Source organism: Leopardus geoffroyi, chromosome C3 (genome assembly GCF_018350155.1).
Source record: "Leopardus geoffroyi isolate Oge1 chromosome C3, O.geoffroyi_Oge1_pat1.0, whole genome shotgun sequence".
NCBI lineage: Eukaryota > Metazoa > Chordata > Mammalia > Carnivora > Felidae > Leopardus > Leopardus geoffroyi.
The window spans coordinates 95,012,610-95,018,766 of NC_059338.1; positions in this window are offsets into that span (position 1 = coordinate 95,012,610).

The window sequence follows — 6,157 nt, forward strand, 5'->3', positions numbered from 1 at the left end:
ATCTGCAACATATATAATATACAGCTATTTTGAATTCAATTATACATTAAAATCACAATTACAAAATATTTTATTGAAGACAGCCACTTAAAATTAAAAATACACGTACAATGTAAATTCAAATATATCTTTACTTCTCAGTCTTTCATGTTCTCTATAAACTGAATATCGTTAAAAGATCTCTGACTTTTGGGAAAAGTCTATGAACATTTCATATCTTCCTGTACATTAAAACTTGAATTTTTCCATAGGCAATCAGCATCTGAAAATTTCCTTACTCAATTGTTGCCTGACATTCTGGCCATTTCCATAGAAATATAGATCAGATGGGTTAATATAAGGAATGAATCTTTTTTAAAGGTAGTAGTGTTTCAAATTTCTTGCTTTCTGATACTGAACAAACCAGTAACTATTTTCCATGAGAGAAAATCAAAATCAAACTGAAAAATGCCCCCTATGCTTCTGTAATACTTTTAAAGATTTCTATGATGGTCAACCTTTTAGGGAGCATCAAGATGTCTTTTGAGCATGATATGTTCTGATACTTGAATTTTAGGAATCTTGTAATATAAAAGCTAAAAGGAGAGTAGTTAGTTCCATACTTGTGGGTATACAACTTTCAGAATTCCCAATAAGAGGAAGAAAGAAGATGGCTGGGTGAATATCTGCTATCATTGATTTGTTCACTGTAAAATGTGATTGTTTTTCCCCTTCAAGCCAGAGTAAATGGTTAAACCATTATCTATTTCATAATTATCATACTTTATAATTATTTACTTCAATGATCGTGATTATAAATGTATTATTATTCTTACTTTTGGAGAGGTAGAAGTGAAGAAAAATTCATTTTTAACACAATGATTTTCAGTGGGACATGGAACAATCAGCAGAGATATTGTAAATAGTAAGGTAAAAGCCACAGGGAAGACTATAGGATATATAGTAATGCCCTCCTTCCTGAAGATTTCCCCTTAAAGGCCGTGGATGATATTAGTCATAAGCAATTTTTCTGTGCTTTAAACATATTTTAAAATAATCTACTTTCCATGTACCTTCTTAAATCTATTATTCTTTTCTTTGAATTATTTATTTAGACACTTCTGGAAAATGATTTTGATGAACAAATCCCAAAGATATTATGTAACTATTGATACTGGGTTCCTACATAACCATTTTCTGTAAAAGTTGCTTTAAGAGAAAAATATCCTGATGAAAAAGAAAATCCTTAATTCAAAGAAATGAATCTTTGATGGTAAAGAAAAAATATATGGGATAAAATATGGTAAGTGTGGTAAACTATGAATAATGTAAGGAATATTGAGCCAGTAAGAACTGGCTTTAAATAACTACTCCACCACAAAAATAAGTGATAACAGAAAGTTCTTAATCCCTTTGCATCTGAATTCTCACTTTCCATGTTAATATAAGAATAGTTAATCATCTTATTAAATTATCATTTATATATGTATATTAAAAATCAAAGATGGACAATTTTATATGACACAAACTACAATACTACAATTTATCTTTTGAGAATTGTCAAGATTAATAAGGAATATTATATAGAGAATTTAACTACAATAGGAACACATTAAATTTGCTAGACTCTAAAATATCGAGGTGCACTTGAGTATCTGACTCTTAATTTCAGCTCAGGTCATGATCCCACAGTTATGGGATCCAGCCCTGGGTCAGCCTCCGTGTGGAGCTTGCAGCGTTCTTAAGATTCACTCTTTCTCCCTCTGCCAACTCCCCCACTCATGCTCTCTCTCTCTCTCTAAAAAAGAAATTAAAAAAAAAACACCTAAAAATGATTTTAGGTTTTAATTCATCTGATGCTGTCAACTATCTTCTGCAATGCAGAAATAATTACTTGCTCATGGACAAGCAATTTTAGAAACAAATAAAAACATCATCAAGATATTATGCTACATTAATATCAAATGAAAAACAAATGACTAAGATTTAGATTGAAGACAAATAAAACTTATTGTAATTAGGGGCACCTGGGTGGCTCAGTTGGTTGAACGTCTGACTTCAGCTCAGGTCATGATCTCAGGGGGTTGTGAGTTCAAGCCCCGTGTCGGGCTCTGTGCTGACAGCTCAGAGCCTAGAGCCTGCTTCAGATTGTGTCTCCCTCTCTCTCTGCCCCTCCCCTGCTCATGCCCTGTCTCTCCCTCTCTCCCAAAAATAAATAAAAACATTAAAAAAACCTTATTATAATTAATATCTCAAAGAACCATTAAAATATCAGAACAGGAAACAACTTAGAATTTCAAGCTTGGAAAATGTCACTCAGGCCAATCACAATTCAAATACATGCTCTAACCAATCTAATTTGCCACTGTTTACACTGTTTAAAGAAATTACACAAAAGAATAATAATAATAAAAATTGTAAAAAAAAGTATCTATAAGAAATCTTGTACCTGGGAACATAGCTGAATTATTTATAATCTATTATGCAGTATTATACATAAAGTCTTTGAGGTTTTCTTCTTATTCTCTTATTTTTAAAATATGATTAAGGAGATCTATGAAATTTAAGTCATTGAAGACAATTAATATTAGTCACTAGTAAACAGGTCACTAGAAAAATTAACAAATTGATCTTTTTCTGTCAGTGCCTCTCTTACAAAGATATAATTCTGTCACTTCATAGATTTCTTTGTACCTATGAGTCGTATGTGCAAGAAATGAGGATCTAGGTATAATTAGAAACTTGAAACCACTTGTTTGACATTTTGTTAAAAATTATACATATCACATAGAATGTATTAACCCATTCAACAGATAGCAAATAAATACTGTTTGTAAGGCAGGAATTCTTTTAGGTATTGGAGATTCAGTGATGAACAATGCAGACAAAGGTCCTGCCGGTTATCAACATTACATTTTAAAATACTGATATGCATGTCAAATTGACTGATATCAAGGGGCGCCTGGGTGGTTCAGTCATTTAAACGTCCAACTTTGGCTCAGGTCATGATTTCAGTTTGTGAGTTCAAGCCCCACATTGGGCTCTCTGCTATCAGCACAGAGTCTGCTTTGGATCCTCTGTCCCCTTCTCTCTCTGCTCCTCTTCCACTTGTGCTCTCTCTCTCTCAAAAATAAATAAGCATTTAAAAAATTAACTGGTATCATTTAATTGTAAATATTTTTATAAGAGAGGAGGTCAGGATTGGCAAAAAATTATAGCGACAATAATAAAAACTAAAATTGATTATCTGCACCATAATAGGCACTGAGATAAACCAACACTGACTTCATTATCTTACTTAAATAAAACAAACAAACAAACATATTAATTACATAGCACATCTCCCTCAGTTTATAGGGGACAAAACAGAAACATAAAAAGTTAACTAACTTAGATTATGTCTCTCAAAAAGGAGGTTGTTAGTAAATGAATATGAGGTAGATTTGTTTTGTGGAATTAAAGAAGGCATTTAGAACATTAATAAAATATTTTACCTTTTTATGCACTATAAATTGACAAATAGTTCATAAGACTGAGAACAGCTTATACTTTAAAACAGTTTCAAACACAGCAAATTGTTTAACTGACTTTTTTTCCACCTAATCTATTCTTCTATGCTGTGTATTCATAGTATCTGGGCAGACTGACAAGAGCAATATGTATTTTATGAATAAACATCTGAAGAAACCAAGATACACAGCTGCTGCAAATGTCAGTTTCCATCATTTATGATACTCACATATTGCCCATTATATGCGGTCCTCAGAAGGCGCAGGATGCAATCATTGCTCTCATAGCAATAATACAGGGACATTGTATAGGCTCCAGAGTAGGCGTTCTGCTGATCATGGTGGTATCCTCTACCTTAATTATGCACTATATTTGCATTATTGAGAGCACAATTGCTGCCAAGGAACTGTTATGATGTCAATGCAATTACACTGATATTATGCTGTTTCAGCATTGTTCAAATGTGAGATCCTTACAATGCAAAATTTGATTAAAAAAAAGGCAATAGGATATTTATATCACCCCCATCAAAAGGCTATTTGACATAAATCAGATGTGCACACTTAAAGTTTGCTAAAGATTGTGAATAGTTTCCTAAGCATGTTAAAGATTTATTGCACTTGCAGATTTTTTTCTGTACTAAAAGATATTTAGTTTGAAATCTATAAAAGTGCTGGTATTCAACCATTTGCAACATGAAAAGGGCAATTTCAATGATTCCATCTTATAAAAAGAATGGCTGCCTAATTGCCAATGTCTCTATAAATACTGTATTTGAGAGCTGATATATTTGTTTATTGAATTTGATACCACCTGTTGAAAAATAAAAGCAAAACATATGTTCTTAAAAGACCTCAAATTTACACGTTAGTTAAGTCTTTCAGGTTTATATATACCATGATGTTATGCTAGCCATATGACATTTGCCATAAAGCTAAATGACCAGTTAAACTCACTCACATACTCAGCGATCATTTTACTAAGCACTTCCTATATTTTAGGAACTATATTATGTGATATAAAAATGATCAAAAAGACAAAAAAAAAGTTTCTCATTGATAAAATTGCAAGCTAGACAAAAATACAAATATGTAAATACAAATATGTCATGTTGAAAGTCAGTCATTTCAAAAGTTAGAATATTAATACATTTTTAGGTACATATAAAGAAATTAGAGAAATTTGGGTAAATTTAATTGATGAGATGGTATTTGAACTGGATCTTACAAAATGGTAGAAACTGGTCAGGTAACAAAGTGAAGTAATATTTTAGGGTGAAAAATATGTCTGAAAGAAAGGAGACATAAGTTAGGCTGGTGACTTAGGTCAATGTAGAAAGAGTCTCACCACACTGGGAATCAGAAGAATGGAGCAGAAGGGATAGAAGAGATATAGGTGGAAAAGTGGGATGGACATTGATAATCATGTAACTTGTGTGTCCATTCACAGAATTTTAATTTCAAGTTGTAGTCAGCAGGATTCCATATACGGAGGCTGGCGAAATCTCACACCTGATCCATTAAAGTCAGGGTTCACCACTGCTATAAGAGCAAAAGTCATTTCTCATTCTTTTCCACCTTCTAATCTCAGTCTTCATTCACGGAATTGTCAAAACCCATGTAGATAATCTTTCTAGCACTCTGAGCTCTCATGTCTAATTTCCTCAATTCCAAATATCTTTTTCTTCACCTGTCTCACCCAATGACACCGATAGTAATAATATTGTTGCTCTTGTCATCAATAGCTATACCATGTCCCCAGATCTCTATTTTGAGAGTTCTAGTTTCTGCTTACTCTTATTTTCAAAGTTCACTTGTTCTAAAATAATGAGCTTGTGTAATATGTAATCACATTTGTACATCATCATTTTTTTCAATTTCCACACTGCACTCACATCCTCTTTTGCCTAATTAACTCAGTTTAGATTGGGGATTTCTATTTGTTTTTATATCTACATCCTCAACTTACTTTTCTCTCCTCCCACTACGCTTAACCAGAAGATTTTCAACCGAAGTTACAACCAGCCCTTGACTAACTCTCTGTCTATGGCCAAACAGTTGAAGATGTTATGGAAAACATACAACCATCTGGTTCAACTTTTTGAGAAATCTGAAGTGCACCCTCAGCAATACTCAGAAAACCTATTACATTTCCCTATTAATTTGTTATTCCACTCTCTCTGATAAATATTTTGCATCTTAATTCTTTCTTCAGATCTAATGCTCTTGAATGTACATATCTCATAGAAAGAATCCACCCGTGAAATTAGCAGTAACCAGAGATGCTCTCACTTTCACACCACACATTTTACTGTTTTACCTCTGCTGCCCTATAGTCTGCCTGCTTCCTTTGAAATGCATAAACTATCTTAGAGAGTCTGGGTGGCTCAGTCGGTTAAGCATCCTACTCTTGATTTGGGCTCAGATCATGATCTCACCTTTTGTGAGTTTGACACCTGCATCGGATTCTGTGCTGACAATGTGGCTGCTTGGGATTCTCTCTCTCTCTCCCTCTCTTTCTGTTCCTGTCTAGCTTGTGTTCTCTTTCTCACATAATAAATAAATAAACGTTAAAAAAAAAAGAAATGCATAAACTATCTTTGCTCCACATGGGTTAGAAGCCCCCATGTTCTCTGGGCAACACTCCCTCTTGCTTTCTCTAGTTCTTT